This window comes from Oncorhynchus mykiss, chromosome 3 (assembly GCF_057628025.1).
Source record: "Oncorhynchus mykiss isolate SJ-2025 chromosome 3, ASM5762802v1, whole genome shotgun sequence".
In the NCBI taxonomy this organism is placed as follows: Eukaryota; Metazoa; Chordata; class Actinopteri; order Salmoniformes; family Salmonidae; genus Oncorhynchus; species Oncorhynchus mykiss.
The window spans coordinates 21,632,537-21,651,495 of NC_143024.1; the positions used below are offsets into that span (position 1 = coordinate 21,632,537).

The 18,959-nt window shown below is 45.2% G+C and overlaps 1 pseudogene; it reads left to right on the forward strand.

Annotated features, from left to right (window-relative positions):
- Nucleotides 1-704: 704 nt before the first annotated feature.
- Nucleotides 705-18,773, forward strand: LOC110520828 (uncharacterized; annotated as a pseudogene).
- The last annotated feature ends 186 nt before the right edge of the window (nucleotides 18,774-18,959 follow it).

The following is an 18,959-nucleotide window of genomic DNA, read 5'->3' on the forward strand; positions in this document are numbered from 1 at the left end:
GAAAAATGGTCTGGGCTGTTTTTCATGTTTCGGGCTAGACCCCTTAGTTCCATTGAAGGGAAGTCTTAACGCTACAGCATACTATGACATTCTAGACTTCCAACTTTGTGGCAACAGTTTGGGGAAGGCCCTTTCCTGCCCCTGTGCACTATTTTTGTATTTATTTATTGAACCTTTTTTTTAACTAGGTGTCACGTTCTGACCTTAGTTCTTTTGTTATGTCTTTGTTTTATTATGGTCAGGGCGTGAGTTGGGTGGGTTGTCTATGTTAGTTTTTATATGATTTGCTATTTCTGTGTTCGGCCTGGTATGGTTCTCAACCAGAGGCAGCTGTCAATCGTTGTCCCTGATTGAGAACCATATTTAGGGAGCCTGTTTTCTATTGTGTTTCGTGGGTGACTGTTTTCTGTTGTGTGTCTACACCAGCCAGAACTGTTTTCGGTCGTTTCTCTTTGGTATTTTTTGTTATTTCTGTGTTCATTTTAATAAATATGGACACATACCACGCTGCACCTTGGTCCTCACCTTCTTCCACCAACAACGGCCGTTACACTAGGCAAGACACAACCTCTCCCTCAACATCAGCAAGACCAAGGAGTTGTTCGTGGACTATAGGAAACAGGGGGGCCACCCACATCAACAGGGCTGTAGTGGACAGGGTCAAGAGCTTCACGTTCCTTTGTCCACATCACTGAGGACTTAACATGCTCCCTTCACACCAGCACAGTTGTGAAGAAGGATTTGGCATGGCCCCTCAGATCACAAGGAACTTTTACAGCTGCACAATCGAGAGCATTCTAACTGGTTGTAGAACCGTCTGGTATGGCAACTACACCGCCCTCAACCGGAAGGCCCTACAGAAGGTGGTGCAGACGGCCCAACACGTAACTGGGGGCGAACTCCCAGCCATCCAGGAATTACACTATCTGTCTGAGAAAATCCCCAAAAATGGTATAAGACTCCAGCCACCCGAGACATGGGCTGTTCTCCATGCTCACGTCTGGCAGACGGTACCAGTGCATCAAGGCCCAGACCAACAGACTCCTAAACAGCTTCTACCCCCTGGCCATGAGACTGTTAAATGGCTAACAACTACACACCTACACTGCTGCTAAAATGATTATTGATTAGATGTATTACCACCCTTACACTGCTGTTCATTGGTTATTGATTGCCATTAACATTAGTATTTATCTATTTATTCTGCTACCAGTCATTTTCAGCCCTGTTAACATGTATATCCTGCTACCAGTCACTTTTCAGCCCTGTTTACATGTATATCCTGCTACCAGTCACTTTTCAGCCCTGTTTACATGTATATCCTGCTACCAGTCACTTTTCAGCCCTGTTTACATGTATATTCTGCTACCAGTCACTTTTCAGCCCTGTTTACATGTATATCCTGCTACCAGTCACTTTTCAGCCCTGTTAACATGTATATCCTGCTACCAGTCACTTTTCAGCCCTGTTTACATGTATATCCTGCTACCAGTCACTTTTCAGCCCTGTTTACATGTATATCCTGCTACCAGTCACTTTTCAGCCCTGTTAACATGTATATCCTGCTACCAGTCACTTTTCAGCCCTGTTTACATGTATATCCTGCTACCAGTCACTTTTCAGCCCTGTTAACATGTATATCCTGCTACCAGTCACTTTTCAGCCCTGTTTACATGTATATCCTGCTACCAGTCACTTTTCAGCCCTGTTTACATGTATATCCTGCTACCAGTCACTTTTCAGCCCTGTTAACATGTATATCCTGCTACCAGTCACTTTTCAGCCCTGTTTACATGTATATCCTGCTACCAGTCACTTTTCAGCCCTGTTAACATGTATATCCTGCTACCAGTCACTTTTCAGCCCTGTTTACATGTATATCCTGCTACCAGTCACTTTTCAGCCCTGTTTACATGTATATCCTGCTACCAGTCACTTTTCAGCCCTGTTTACATGTATATCCTGCTACCAGTCACTTTTCAGCCCTGTTAACATGTATATCCTGCTACCAGTCACTTTTCAGCCCTGTTTACATGTATATCCTGCTACCAGTCACTTTTCAGCCCTGTTTACATGTATATCCTGCTACCAGTCACTTTTCAGCCCTGTTTACATGTATATCCTGCTACCAGTCACTTTTCAGCCCTGTTTACATGTATATTCTGCTACCAGTCACTTTTCAGCCCTGTTTACATGTATATCCTGCTACCAGTCACTTTTCAGCCCTGTTTACATGTATATCCTGCTACCAGTCACTTTTCAACCCTGTTTACATGTATATCCTGCTAGCAGTCACTTTTCAGCCCTGTTTACATGTATATCCTGCTACCAGTCACTTTTCAGCCCTGTTAACATGTATATCCTGCTACCAGTCACTTTTCAGCCCTGTTTACATGTATATCCTGCTACCAGTCACTTTTCAGCCCTGTTTACATGTATATCCTGCTACCGGTCACTTTCCAGCCCTGTTTACATGTATATCCTGCTACCAGTCACATTCAGCCCTGTTAACATGTATATCCTGCTACCAGTCACTTTTCAGCCCTGTTAACATGTATATCCTGCTACCAGTCACTTTTCAGCCCTGTTTACATGTATATCCTGCTACCAGTCACTTTTCAGCCCTGTTTACATGTATATCCTGCTACCAGTCACTTTTCAGCCCTGTTAACATGTATATCCTGCTACCAGTCACTTTTCAGCCCTGTTTACATGTATATCCTGCTACCAGTCACTTTTCAGCCCTGTTTACATGTATATCCTGCTACAAGTCACTTTTCAGCCCTGTTTACATGTATATCCTGCTGCCAGTCACTTTTCAACCCTGTTTACATGTATATCCTGCTACCAGTCACTTTTCAGCCATGTTTACATGTATATCCTGCTACCAGTCACTTTTCAGCCCTGTTTACATGTATATCCTGCTACCAGTCACTTTTCAGCCCTGTTTACATGTATATCCTGCTAGCAGTCACTTTTCAGCCCTGTTTACATGTATATCCTGCTACCAGTCACTTTTCAGCCATGTTTACATGTATATCCTGCTACCAGTCACTTTTCAACCATGTTTACATGTATATCCTGCTACCAGTCACTTTTCAGCCCTGTTTACATGTATATCCTGCTACCAGTCACTTTTCAGCCCTGTTAACATGTATATCCTGCTACCAGTCACTTTTCAGCCCTGTTTACATGTATATCCTGCTACCAGTCACTTTTCAACCCTGTTTACATGTATATCCTGCTACCAGTCACTTTTCAGCCATGTTTACATGTATATCCTGCTACCAGTCACTTTTCAGCCCTGTTTACATGTATATCCTGCTACCAGTCACTTTTCAGCCCTGTTTACATGTATATCCTGCTAGCAGTCACTTTTCAGCCCTGTTTACATGTATATCCTGCTACCAGTCACTTTTCAGCCATGTTTACATGTATATCCTGCTACCAGTCACTTTTCAGCCCTGTTTACATGTATATCCTGCTACCAGTCACTTTTCAGCCCTGTTTACATGTATATCCTGCTACCAGTCACTTTTCAGCCCTGTTAACATGTATATCCTGCTACCAGTCACTTTTCAGCCCTGTTAACATGTATATCCTGCTACCAGTCACTTTTCAGCCCTGTTAACATGTATATCCTGCTACCAGTCACTTTTCAGCCCTGTTTACATGTATATCCTGCTACCAGTCACTTTTCAGCCCTGTTTACATGTATATCCTGCTACCAGTCACTTTTCAGCCCTGTTAACATGTATATTCTGCTACCAGTCACTTTTCAGCGCTGTTTACATGTATATCCTGCTACCAGTCACTTTTCAGCGCTGTTTACATGTATATCCTGCTACCAGTCACTTTTCAGCCATGTTTACATGTATATCCTGCTAGCAGCCACTTTTCAGCCATGTTTACATGTATATCCTGCTAGCAGTCACTTTTTAAGTTTAAACCCACCTCAACAGTACCCCTGCACACTGAATAAGGTGCTTGCACTGACTGTGTATATATATATATTTGCATTCTCGTGTTTCAACTTACTTCTTGTGTTTTTTTACAATATTATTATTAATGATATTACTGCACTGTTAGGAAATACTTTCACTGTACGATGAGACAAGGACATCCCTGCCGGCCAAACCCTCCCTAACCCGGACAACGCTGGGCCATTTGTGTGTCGCCCCATGGCTACGATAGAGCTTGGGCTCGAACCCAGAATCTCTGGTGTCACAGCTAGCGCTGCGATTTATTTGATTTTTTATTTCACCTTTATTTAACCAGGTAGGCAAGTTTAGAACAAGTTCTCATTTACAACTGCGACCTGGCCAAGATAAAGCAAAGGAGTTCAACACATACAACAACACAGAGTTACACATGGAGTAAAACAAACACAGTCAATAATACAGTAGAAAAATAAGTCTATATACAATGTGAGCAAATGAGGTGAGATAAGGGACCATGGCAAAAAAGGCCATGGTGGCGAAGTAAATACAATATAGCAAGTAAAACACTGGAATGGTAGATTTACAGTGGAAGAATGTGCAAAGTAGAGATAGAAATAATGGGGTGCAAAGTAGCAAAATAAATAAGTACAGTAGGGAACGAGGCAGTTGTTTGGGCTAAATTATAGATAGGCTATGTGCAGGTGCAGTAATATGTGAGCTGCTCTGACAGCTGGTGCTTAAAACTAGTGAGTGAGATAAGTGTTTCCAGTTTCAGAGATTTTTGTAGTTGGTTCCAGTCATTGGCAGAAGAGAACTGGAAGTAGAGGCGGCCAAAGGAAGAATTGGTTTTGGGGGTGACCATAGAGATATGGAGACGAGTATATTGAATATTTGTTCCTGTCTTTGTTGTATTGACATAGGCTGTGGTTTTGGTTGTGTGTTATGGTTGGGGCATGCGGATACACTCCTGACTGCAAACTTATTGAATGCATTTGCATTTGTAAGTGAATTTCCCCACTTATACAGGAGTAATAAAGGCCCAGTTCACCAATTTTGCATTTATTTTTTACATTTATATTTTTCAGGGGGTGCTGCAGCACCCTCAGCACCCCTACTTGCAGCTATGGTAGGGCAGTGTACTGCAGCACCCTCAGCACCCCTACTTGCAGCTATGGTAGGGCAGTGTACTGCAGCACCCTCAGCACCCCTACTTGCAGCTATGGTAGGGTAGTGTACTGCAGCACCCTCAGCACCCCTACTTGCAGCTATGGTAGGGCAGTGTACTGCAGCACCCTCAGCACCCCTACTTGCAGCTATGGTAGGGCAGTGTACTGCAGCACCCTCAGCACCCCTACTTGCGGCTATGGTAGGGTAGTGTACTGCAGCACCCTCAGCACCCCTACTTGCAGCTATGGTAGGGCAGTGTACTGCAGCACCCTCAGCACCCCTACTTGCAGCTATGGTAGGGCAGTGTACTGCAGCACCCTCAGCACCCCTACTTGCAGCTATGGTAGGGCAGTGTACTGCAGCTGTATGAGAGACAATGTCTGTGTATGTGTGTTTGCACAGTTGTGTGTATGTAGTATGTGTGTCCCCCTGTGTCCACCTGTGTGTACAGTATATGAATATATGTTGTTAATTGGTCACACATGTGCAGTTGTCAGCATGAGAGAACACGAGTTGGGGGACCCCTCTTTTTCTGTTCCAGATGTGCTGTACATTAAGGGCGTGTCTCTCTCTGTGTGTGTGTTTGTGTGTGTGTGCGTGCTGGGCTACAGTCCATGCTGTTTTGCGGATATGAATTAATGATGTGTTTTATGTTAAACACATGGAAGAAAAATACAATGGATTCCTAGGAAGAGATGAAATCACAGAACTAGATGCCCAATTGGAATCAGATTTAGGCCCCTATTCTATCAAACTATAACCAGGTTTACATTCTACACATCACAGTAACCTTTGCTTACCTGAGTACATGAATCCCTACAAATGTTCTAGAAGAAAATTGTCCTCTTTGAAAACCTGGGTACCAGGTTTGATAGAAAAAAGGCCCCATCTGATTCCAACTTCAACTTCAGTTCACATTTCAACCATGATTTCATGTTCCGACCTCTCCATTTCACTCTCCTGGGCAAGGTACTCCATTCCAGGTTTGATTCATCTATCTACAGTGCCTCCAGTGGGTATTCATACTCCTGGACTATTACACTTTTCTAGAAATGTTGAAAATGCAAATTTATTGAAAATGAAATATCTAATTTACTTAAGTATTCACACCCCTGAGTTAATACATTCAAATCACCTTATAGCTGTGGATCTTTCTGGGTAAGTCTCTAAGAGCTTTGCACACCTGGATTGTACAATTTATTTTTATTTAACTAGGCAAGCCAGTTAAGAACAAATTGTTATTTACAATGACAGCCTACCCCAGCCTAATCTGGGCGGCGCTGGGCCAATTGTGCGCCGCCCAATCACGGCCGGATGTGATGCAGCCTGGATTCGAAACAGGTACTGCATTGACGGCTCTTGCACTGAGATGTAGTGTCTTAGACCACTGCACCACGCCCCAAAATACGCTTTGTATTCAGGAAAAAGTGAATTAGTTTGCCGATTGTTTTGCAGTTTTACTTTAGTGCCTTGTTGCAAACAGGATGCATTTTGGGAATATTTATATTCTGTACATGGCACGTTTCAGGTAAGACCCAGATGCAGACAGTGTCGATGTAACAAAAGTTTATTACTAGGACAGGGACAGGCAAAACGACAGGTCAAGGGCAGGCAGAGGTCAGTAATCCAGATAGGGTGTGAAAGGCCCAGAACGGCAGGCAGGCTCAGGGTCAGAGCAGGCAGGAGTCAATAATACAGTATGGTGTGACAAGGTACAGAATGGTAGGCAGGCTCAGGGTTAGGGCAGGCTAGAACTAGAACAGACAGGAGCAAGTGTAAAAATGCTGGTAGGTTTTCTGGTAGGAATTTTGAATTACATATCAACAGTAGAAAATAGGAGAATATCTTCTATCTAATGATGCCAACTTTATTTCTCAACTCCTAATATTGAGAAAATTACACTTATTGGAGCCAATTAAGAAAGTAAGCTTTCTTGACTTGTCTTGGACATACATTTCTCCCAACACAGGGCTAAACTTTGTATAACCAGCTAAACAGCAGCTATTAGTGAAAATGTGTTTGGAGTGACCTTTCTAGCTAAAAGGCTATGATAGAGTTTACACTTCCTCTTCCCGTTACAATGTGGAGAGGTCAACATAATGAAAAACAGTCTATCAGATCTATTAATTTTAAAATACTGATTACTTCTCCTTGCCATTGTCATTCACCTGATGATAAGACAAGACATGCAATTTATTTGGGGGGCTAACGTATGATGGGGGTCCCTGGGTGGACGGTTTGCCTGGGAGGGGGACCCTGGGTGGACGGTTTACCTGGGAGGGGGTCCTGTGTGGCCAGTTTGCCTGGGAGGGGTTCCCTGGGTGGTCAGTTTGCCTGGGAGGGGTTCCCTGGGGGGCCAGTTTGCCTGGGAGGGGTTCCCTGGGTGGCCGGTTTGCCTGGGAGGGGTTCCCTGGGTGGCCGGTTTGCCTGGGAGGGGTCCCTGGGTGGCCGGTTTACCTGGGAGGGGGTCCTGTGTGGCCAGTTTGCCTGGGAGGGGTTCCCTGGGTGGCTGGTTTGCCTGGGAGGGGGTCCCTAGGTGGCCGGTTTGCCTGGGAGGGGGTCCCTGGGTGGCCGGTTTGCCTGGGAGGGGGTCCCTGGGTGGCCGGTTTGCCTGGGAGGGGGTCCCTGGGTGGCCGGTTTGCCTGGGAGGGGGTCCCTGGGTGGCCGGTTTACCTGGGAGGGGTTCCCTGGGTGGCCGGTTTGCCTGGGAGGGGTTCCCTGGGTGTCCGGTTTGCCTGGGAGGGGGTCCCTGGGGGGCCGGTTTGCCTGGGAGGGGGTCCCTGGGCAAGAAAAGGTTGACGACCTCTGACATAATATAATAATATATGCCATTTAGTAGACACTTCTATCCAAAGTGACTTGCAGACATAAAAAACGTTTTCTCATTTGGGTGGTTCCGGATATCAAACCCACCATGCTTACGTTGCATTCACCATGCTCTACCAACTGAGCTAGAGGGCCACATCTCTCCACCTCTGTCTCTCTCCTAGTCCAGGCATCTGATGCGTGTCCAGAGAGGCTGCTGGGTAACGAGCGGAGAAGGACGTGTCCAAAACCCTGTACACAGGACAAGGACTGTGGCAACAAGCGCCAGTGTCTGTGACGGCCAGTGTGGCCTCAGCTGTGTGGCTCAAGGTACGTGTGTGTGTTCTGGTTTGTCAGTGTGTCCTCAGCTGTGTGGCTCCAGGTACGTGTGTGTGTTCTGGTTTGTCAGTGTGGCCTCAGCTGTGTGGCTCCAGGTACGTGTGTGTGTTCTGGTTTGTCAGTGTGGCCTCAGCTGTGTGGCTCCAGGTACGTGTGTGTGTTCTGGTTTGTCTGTTGGACCTCAGCTGTGTGGCTCCAGGTACGTGTGTGTGTTCTGGTTTGTCTGTTGGACCTCAGCTGTGTGGCTCCAGGTACGTGTGTGTTCTGGTTTGTCAGTTGAGCCTTAGCTGCGAGGGATAATTATTTTAACCATTGCACATATTCATGTGTGTTCCAAATGAGGAAATGAGGGCACTCAACATGGCTTTACATCATTACCAGTGATGCCCCATCTGGAAGTGCCTTTTCAGTTTGTTGCTTCCCTCCTCTCTCCCACTCCCTCCTTCTCTGCCCTCCTCAAGGTGCGTTGTGACACAGGCTACATGTTGCCCAATGGCTTGGATGCAGCCATCCGTCGTTGCCAAGGCGACCGACAATGGAGCAGTGATGATCCCAACTGCACAGGTGGGTACAAGAACAGAGCAGAGAGGCAGATATGTTCTGGATGCAATTTAGATAACATTATATCTGCTCATTAGAAGTACCCTGGAAATAGGGAAGGGGAAAGGAAGGGGGTACCTAGTTAGTAACATAACTGAATGAATTCAACTGAAATGTGTCTTCCTCATTTAACCCAACCACTCTGAATCAGGGTGCCATGTCATTGGCACCCGGGGAGCAGGTGTTGTTGGGGGATTATCTGCCTTGCTCAAGGGAGTTACTGGCTCAACACTCTTAACCGCTAGGCTACCTGCCGCACCCAAAGAATGGAATGGAAAGCAAATACTGCACAGTGAATGGAATAAAACATAATTCACTCCCTCTGGTCTATTCAGTCCATTTCTATGTGTTACATCATATTCTATTCTATTTATCTTTTTTCCCAGAAGTAGTTTTTCAAAAAGGGTTATTTTCTCCAGGGTTCTTCAGCTGCCCCCATAGGAGAACCCTTTTAGGTTCTAGGTGTCTCTCACTCTCTCTCTGTGTGTGTGTGTGTGTGTGTGTGTGTGTGTGTGTGTGTGTGTGTGTGTGTGTGTGTGTGTGTGTGTGTGTGTGTACCTCAGGAATGAGGCCCTCTGTGATGGTGTTATTTTGTTGGCAGTTTGTCTGTTTGCATAGACTGAGACATTGTGTAACCAGGGCCCATTCTCTAAATTGCCTTAGCAACGGAACTATCAGCTGTTGATACTAGGACTGCAGTCCAGAGAGAGGCAGGGCTTGATTAGTTCACAGTGTCTGTGCCAGATAGGGTGAACGAGCATGTTCTAGTCTTCATCTCCTCCTGGCTGGGTTCTTTTAACCTTTATTTAACTGTTGTGTGTTTCAGTGTGTGAGTCAAGTGTGTATTTTAAGAGTATGAAGGTCTGCATGCATTCGTGTCCTCTGTGCATTTTTGTGTGTGTGTGTGTACTCATAGTGTTATATGTTTGTGTTTGTGTGTGTGTGTACTCATAGTGTGATATGTTTGTGTGTGTGTGTATGTGTGTATGTGTGTGTGCATGTGTGTGTGTGTGTGTCCATGTCCCAGTCTCACAGAGCTCCTTCACAGAGACAGGCAGTAGGTTGGCTGAGTGTCTTCCTGTGTGTATTCGAGCTGTGCTACATCGTGCTTATTGAGAGGCAGTGGGCGGTAGATCACTGTCAGGGTGTCAAATAGATGTGTGTATGTGTGTGAGTTTAAGAAAGAGAGAGAGACAGAGAGTGGGGGGGGGGGAGAGAAAGGGTGAGGAGAGAGAGGGGGGGCGAGAGAGAGGGGGGAGAGGGGGGAGAGAGAGAGAGAGAGAGAGAGCGAGAGAGGGGGGAAGAGAGAGGGGGGCGAGAGAAAGGAAGAGATTTTGTGTATATATTGAATGTGTGTGGGAGGTGGATCACAGATAAAGTGTCAAAGAGCTGTGTGTGTGTGTGTGTGTGTGTGTGTGTGGGCGACGGATCACAGTCAGAGAGCTCTCTTGCTCATGCAGCTTTGGGCCATGCTGTTCCCTCTTCTCCTCTCCTCTCTCATCCTCTCTTACTCTCATCCTCTTCTCCTCTCATTCCTTTCCATCTGAGAGGCCCCTGATAAGGTCTCTCCCCCCAGACAGAGCCAAGGACAAGCAAGCAGCTCTGGGCTATTTAGTGTGTTTGTTTGTTGAAGCAGAACTGGGCTGTGTGTGTGTGTGTGTGTGTGTGTGTGTGTGTGTGTGTGTGTGTGTGTGTGTGTGTGTGTGTGTGTGTGTGTGTGTGTGTGTGTGTGTGTGTGTGTGTGTGTGTGTGCGCGCATGGGGTGGACTTGACCGAGAAAGAGGTGCACAGCTTTGACCACCTGGTCATCTATGGACATCTCTCTGCTTTCACTATCACTCCTTTAAGACAGAGCTACCTGTCAGCCAACAGTAGTTTCACACTGGGCCCTGGCTGTGTGGGAGGCAGGCAGGGAGGGAGGGAGGCTGGAGAGCACACAGAGAGAGGAGGGCCACAGTTAGAACACTGAATCAACCCAGCTCCAGGCACTCACACTCACTCCCCATACAGCCACACACTCAACTCACTCACCCTGCCCATTCTGAATTTATATAGCTACGTATAGGATTAGATATATTTCAAAGACACTCAGTGAACTGACCCCTTTTGATGTTGCTTATGTGTGTCTATGGGAGAGTTTTACACAGAAGAGAGCTTCTCTCTACCTGCTGTCGTTACTCTGCATATCACAATACCCATCGAACATCCCTCCCTATAAATCTGAGGCCACTTCAACTCCCCTACAAAGAGCCTCTCTTGATATTTATATTTCCACGAACGAGAGGCTCTCATACTTCCAGGAATGAGCCATCCATGCGATTACACAACTAATGCCGCATCTCTTTCTCTCTTTCTCAGTCTCTCAATTCTCAATTCTCAATTCAAGGGCTTTATTGGCATGGGAAACATGTGTTAACATTGCCAAAGCAAGTAAGGTAGATAATATATAAAGTGAATCTCTCTCTCACTCTGTCAATCTCTCTCTCTCTCTCTGCTACTGTCTCTCTCTCTCTGTCACTCTGTCACTCTATAACACTCTTGCTCTCTCTCTGTCACTCTGTCACTCTCTCTCGCTGTCACTCTGTCACTCTCTCTCTCTCTGCAGCAGTATGCATGCTTATCAGCTAGTTACCATAATCTATTTTCAGATTCCTGTTTTCACAGAGGATATTCATTTTCCTGACTCATAGCTATGACTACCTGCAACACCTTTAACCTACAAAGGTTATTGTTATATGAGTCACCTGGCCAGTTATAGGGACATGCGAGGTGTTGACCGCTATGTATCCTGAAGAGGAGTCCCCCCCATTCCACTTCTCCCTGTCTGCTTTGTCATCTCACACCTACAGTACATTCAGAAAGTATTTAGACCCCTTAACGTTTTACACATTTTGTTAGGTTACAGGCTTATTCTAAAATGGATTACATTGTTTTTTTCCCCTTCATCAGTCTACACACAATACCCCATAATGACAAAGCAAAAAAAGTTTTTTTAGACGTTTAGGCAAATTTAGAACCCCCCCCCACTGAAATATGACATTTCCGTAAGTATTCAGACCCTTTACTCAGTACTTTGATGAAGCACGATTACAGCCTCAACTCTTCTTGGGTATGACGCAACAAGCTTGGCACACCTGTATTTGGGGAGTTTCTCCCATTCTTCTCTGCATATCCTCTCAAGCTCTGTCAGGTTGGATGGGGAGTGTTGCTGCACAGCTATTTTCAGGTCTCTCCAGAGATGTTTGATTGGGTTAAATTCCGGGCTCTTGCCGGGCCACTCAAGGTCCTTCCGTCACTTGTCCCGAAGCCACTCCTGCGTTGTCTTGGCTGTGTGCTTAGGGTTGTTGTCCTGTTGGAAGGTGAACATTCTCCTCAGTCTGAGGTCCTGAGAGCTCTAGAGCAGGTTTTCATCAAGGATCTCACTGTACTTTGCTCCGTTCATCTTTGCCTCGATCCTGACTAGTCTCTCAGTCCCTGCCTCTGAAAAACATCTCCATAGCATGATGCTGCCACCACCATGCTTCACCGTAGGGTTGGTGCCAGGTTTCCTCCAGATGTGACTCCTGGCATTCAGGCCAAAGAGTTCAATCTTGGTTTCATCAGACCAGAGAATCTTGTTTCTCATGGTCTGAGAGTATTCATGTGCCTTTTGTCAAACTCCAAGTCGGCTGTCATGTACCTTTTACTGAGGAGTGACTCCTGTCTGGCCACTCTATCATAAATGCATGATTGGTGGAGTGTTGCAGAGATGGTTGTCCTTCTGGAAGGTCCTCCCATCTCCACAGAGGAACTCTGGAGCTCTGTCAGTGTGACCCTCGTGTTCTTGGTCACCTCCCTGACCATGGCCCTTCTCCCCCCCATTGTTCAGTTTGGCTTGGCGGCCAGCTCTAGGAAGAGTCTTGGTGGTTCCAAACTTCTTACACCACTGGGTTCTTGAGGACCTTCAATGCTAAATAAATGTTTTGGTACCCTTCCCAGATCTGTGCCTCGACATAATCCTGTCTCAGAGCTCTATGGACAATTCCTTTGACCTCATGGTTTGGTTTATGCTCTGACATGCACTGTCAACTGTGGAACCTTATATAGACAGGTGTGTGCCTTTCCTAATAATGTCCAATCAATTGAATTTACCACAGGTGGCCTCCAGTGAAGTTGTAGAAACATCTCAAGGATGATTAATGGAAACAGGATGCACCTGAGCTAAAGTTCGAGTCTCATAGCAAAGGGTTTGAATACTTATGTAAATAAGGTATTTCTGTTTTTTACTTTTAATAAAATATCTAAAATGTCTAAAAACCTGTTTTCATTTTGTCATTATGGGTGTAGATTGATGAGGAACACATTTAAAATATATATATTTTAAAATAAAACTAATGTAACAAAATGTGGAGAAAGGCATCTGAGTACTTTCCGAATGCACTCCAGCTGTTAACTTTCTCTCAATCCCATTATTCACATTAGCTAAACACTGCTCTGTGTGTGTGTTTGTCTGTGTGTGTATTTGCATGTTGTGTTCCTGTATTTTCTATGAACCCTATCATGCACATTAGTTACATGCTGATATGTGTGTCTTTCAACAATGTGTGTTTCTGTATGTGTGTAGGCTATGAATGGTATTATGCTCAACAGCACATAGGCACCACCAGTGAATGACATACAGGGCCTTCAGAAAGTTCACACACCCCTTGTCTTTTTCCACATTTTGTTGTGTTACAAAGCGGGATTAAAATAGATTTAATAGATTTTTTTTGCCAACAATCTACACAAAATACTACACAGAGTAATGTCTCAGTGGAAGAAACATGTTTTTTTTTTATTAATGAAAAATACTATATTTTGATTAGAGAAATATAGTCAATACATGTTAGATCACCTTTGGCAGCAACTACAGCTGTGAGCTGTGAGACTAATAGCTTTGCAAACCTTGATTGTACAATATTTGCCGATTATTCTTTTTTAAATTCTTCAAGCTTTGTCAAGTTCATTGTTGATCATTGCTAGACATTTTTCAAGCCGATTTAAGTCAAAACTGTAACTAGGTTACTTAGATTCAACGTCATCTTATCTTAGTAAGTAACTCCAGTGGCCTTGCAGTTTAGTTTATTGTCCTGCTGAAAGGCGATTTGTCTCCCAGTATCTGTTGGAAAGCAGACTGAAACAGGTTCTCTTTTTACTTTGCCTGTGATTAGCTCTATTCATTTTCTTTTTATTCAAAAAACCTCCCTAGTCTTTGCCGATGACAAGTATACTCATAACATGATGCAGCCACCACTATGCTTGAAAATATGAAGACTGGTGCTCAGTGATGTGTTTGTGTTGGATTTGCCCCAAACATATAATACAGTATTAATTCAGTGTCTTATTGCAAACAGGGTGCATGTTTGGAATATTTTCATCCTGTACAGACTTCCTTTGTTTCACTCTGTCATTTAGATTAGTTTTGTCGAGTAACTACAATGTTGTTGATCCATCCTCAGTTTGCTCCTATCACAGCCATTACACTCTAACTGTATCATGACACAAGGTGAGACCCAGATGCTGACACAGGAGGCAGATGGTGGGAGTCATACAATGTTTAATAATACAAAAGGAGTAGGCAAGAGAATGGTTGTAGACAGGCAAAAGGTCAAAACCAGATCAGAGTCCAGGAGGTACAGAGTGGCAGACAGGTTCGTGGTCAAGGCAGGCAGAATGGTCAGGCAGGCGGGTACAGAGTCCAGAACAGGCAAGGGTCAAAACCGGGAGGACTAGAAAAAGAGAATAGAAAAGGCAGGAGTACGGGAAAACCGCTGGTTGACTTGGAACATACAAGACGAACTGGCACAGAGAGACAGGAAACACAGGGATAAATACACTGGCACAGAGAGACAGGAAACACAGGGATAAATACACTGGCACAGAGAGACAGGAAACACAGGGATAAATACACTGGTACAGAGAGACAGGAAACACAGGGATAAATACACTGGTACAGAGAGACAGGAAACACAGGGATAAATACACTGGTACAGAGAGACAGGAAACACAGGGATAAATACACTGGCACAGAGAGACAGGAAACACAGGGATAAATACACTGGCACAGAGAGACAGGAAACACAGGGATAAATACACTGGTACAGAGAGACAGGAAACACAGGGATAAATACACTGGTACAGAGAGACAGGAAACACAGGGATAAATACACTGGTACAGAGAGACAGGAAACACAGGGATAAATACCCTGGCACAGAGAGACAGGAAACACAGGGATAAATACACTGGTACAGAGAGACAGGAAACACAGGGATAAATACACTGGCACAGAGAGACAGGAAACACAGGGATAAATACACTGGTACAGAGAGACAGGAAACACAGGGATAAATACACTGGTACAGAGAGACAGGAAACACAGGGATAAATACACTGGTACAGAGAGACAGGAAACACAGGGATAAATACACTGGCACAGAGAGACAGGAAACACAGGGATAAATACACTGGCACAGAGAGACAGGAAACACAGGGATAAATACACTGGCACAGAGAGACAGGAAACACAGGGATAAATACACTGGCACAGAGAGACAGGAAACACAGGGATAAATACACTGGCACAGAGAGACAGGAAACACAGGGATAAATACACTGGTACAGAGAGACAGGAAACACAGGGATAAATACACTGGCACAGAGAGACAGGAAACACAGGGATAAATACACTGGTACAGAGAGACAGGAAACACAGGGATAAATACACTGGCACAAAGAGACAGGAAACACAGGGATAAATACACTGGCACAGAGAGACAGGAAACACAGGGATAAATACACTGGCACAGAGAGACAGGAAACACAGGGATAAATACACTGGCACAGAGAGACAGGAAACACAGGGATAAATACACTGGCACAGAGAGACAGGAAACACAGGGATAAATACACTGGTACAGAGAGACAGGAAACACAGGGATAAATACACTGGTACAGAGAGACAGGAAACACAGGGATAAATACACTGGTACAGAGAGACAGGAAACACAGGGATAAATACACTGGTACAGAGAGACAGGAAACACAGGGATAAATACACTGGTACAGAGAGACAGGAAACACAGGGATAAATACACTAGGGAAAACAAGCGACACCTGGAGGGGGTGGAGACAATAAAGAGGACAGGTGAAGCTGATCAGGGTGTGACAAACTGTTTTAAAGTCACCATTGGCATCATGTTGACATCCCTGAGCGGTTTCCTTCCTCTCTGGCAACTGAGGAATGACGCCTGAATCTTTTTAGTGACTGATTGTGTTTATACGCCATCTGAAGTGTAGTTAATAACTTCACCATGCTCAAAGGGATATTCAATATCTGCTTTTTTTTTACCCAGACCCTTGCAAGGCATTGGAAAACCTCAATGGTTTTTGTGGTTGAATCTGTGTTTGAAATTCACTGCTCGACTGAGGGACCTTATAGATAATTGTATGTGTGGGGTACAGAGATGAGGTAGTCCTTCAAAAATCATGTTAATTATCACCATTATTCCACACAGAGTTATTCCATGCAACTTATTATGTGACTTGTTAAGCAAATGTTTACTCCTGAACTTATTTAGGCTTGCTATAACAAAGGGGTTGAATACTTATTGACTTAAGACCTTTCAGCTTTGAATTTTTCATTAATTAGCAAAAATGTATAAAAACATAATTCCACATGATGGGAAATTGTGTGTAGATCAATGACACAAAATCTAAATTGAATCCATTTTAATTTCAGGTTGTAACACAACAACATATGGAATAAGTCAAGGAGTGTGAATACTTTCTGAAGGCACTGCAAAATATCATCAGCACCCTGTGTGTGTGTGTGTGTGTGTGTGTGTGTGTGTGTGTGTGTGTGTGTGTGTGAATCAGTTGAACAGAATGTACAAATGTCTTTTGTTACAGATGTGCTTCTCACTCTCCCTTTCCCTCACCCTCTCCCTCCTCCCTCTCTCTGTCCCTCTCTACTCCCTCGCTCTTCCACCCTTCTCTTCCCTCCTCCCTCCCTCAAGTGCGTCTACGTCTGCCCCCTCTGTAGCCCCCACCTCCCCCAGGTCTCATGTCCTTTACCTGAGGAGTTGACCAACACCTTCAGCATCGATGGATCCACAGTCGCTGGAACAACCATTCGCTACACCTGTCTGTCTGGGTGAGAGAGGGAGGGAGAGAGTGGGAGGGAGAGAGAGAGAGAGAGAGGGAGAGGGAGGGGGAGGGAGGGTAAGAGAGGGAGGGAGAGAGAGAGAGAGAGAGAGAGAGAGGGAGGGAGGGAGAGAGAGAGAGAGAGAGAGAGAGAGAGAGAGAGAGAGAGAGAGAGAGAGAGAGAGAGAGAGAGAGAGAGGGAGGGAGGGAGGGAGGGAGAGAGAGGGAGAGAGAGGGTGAGAGAGAGAGAGAGAGAGAGAGAGAGAGAGGGAGGGAGGGTGAGAGAGGGAGAAGTTAGGGATGCAAGCTAGAGAGGTTAGAAGAGGCAGGGTGGGAGAGCGAGAGACAGGATGGCAGACAAAGGATAGAGAGAGATGGATGGTAAGGGGTGGAAGTGGAGTAACTTCATTATGTAGAGACTGGGCTGTCTGCATTACTGTTGTTAACTAGGCCATTAATATGCTTTTTACTGACTCACATCTAATAATGTATCACATCCCAATGCATATGTCAGTTGGAATCATGTATTGTATGCAAAATACACACTTTCTGAAACATTTAACCCCTGCTTCACCGCTTAGTGTATTACCAGTCAATTAGACATATCTATTTTTAATCTGTTACTTTACCAGGTAAGTTGACTGAGAACATGTTCTCATTTGCAGCAACAACCTGGGGAATAGTTACAGGGCATGAATGAGGCAATTGTAAACTGGGGATTATTAGGTGACCAGATTGGAAATTTAGCCAGGACACTGGGGTTGACACCCCTACTCTTAACGATAAGTGCCATGGGATCTTTAATGACCTCAGAGAGTCAGGACACAGCAGTTTAACTTCCCACCCGAAAGACGGCACCCTACACAGGACAGTATCACTGCCCTGGGGCATTGGGATATTTTTTTAGACCAGAGGAAAGAGTGCCTGCTACTGGCCCTCCAACACCACTTCCAGCAGCATCTGGTCTCCCATCCAGGAACTGACCAGGACCAACCCTGCTTAGCTTCAGAAGCAAGCCAGCAGTGGTGTGCAGGGTGGTATGCTGCTGGCAAATAATAACCACCCCCTCTCACTCTGTCTCTCTCCCGCTCCCCCTCCCCCCATTTTCTCCCCAGGGAGCTGGTGGGAAACAGTGAGAATCTCTGTAATATTGATCAGACCTGGCAGTACCCTCACCCCATCTGTCAAAGTACGTGTGTGTGTTTTATAATATATAGTGTTTGATAGAGAGAGAGCAAGCAGAGGGAGAGCATCAGAGCCATGGAATTTGATGGTTGGCGTGTGGGTGGATGGATTGGGCCTTTTGAGTGTGAGTGTGTGTATTTGTGTATTTTGCGGAGGAGGTTATTGTACTCTGCACTTGAAATCGTTCTACTTTGTGTGTGTGTGTCTTTTTATGTGTGAGAGAGACTGTAATGTCGGTTGTTATGTTTCATAGTGCTTTACTGCCACCTTTTGGCCTAAACAGAGAATAACATCTCTTGCCAATTGATATACAGTGACCCTCTCTCTCCTGTTCCAGGGGTGTGGTGCCCGCCCCCCCCAGGAGGTGAACCAGGGGTACCTGGTGGCGGTACAGAGGACTGAGTACGATGTGGGTGATGCCATCTATTACCTCTGTAAGAAGAACCACCTGCTGGATGGACCCAACCGGGTCACCTGCCAGCCCAACAGCACCTGGAGTGCAGTGACCTACTGAAGAGGTGAGTCCTAACTGATACACCCAGGGCCCACTGTGTGTGTGTGTGTGTGTGTGTGTGTGTGTGTGTGTGTGTGTGTGTGTGTGTGTGTGTGTGTGTGTGTGTGGGAGAGACAGAGAGAGTGTAGGTAGAATATTGACCTTTCTTCTTTATTTGTATAGAGATGAACACTTGATTCTCACAACAATTAGGACACCCTGATAACTCTCTCTCTCGCTCCCACACGAGCATGCACACACACACACA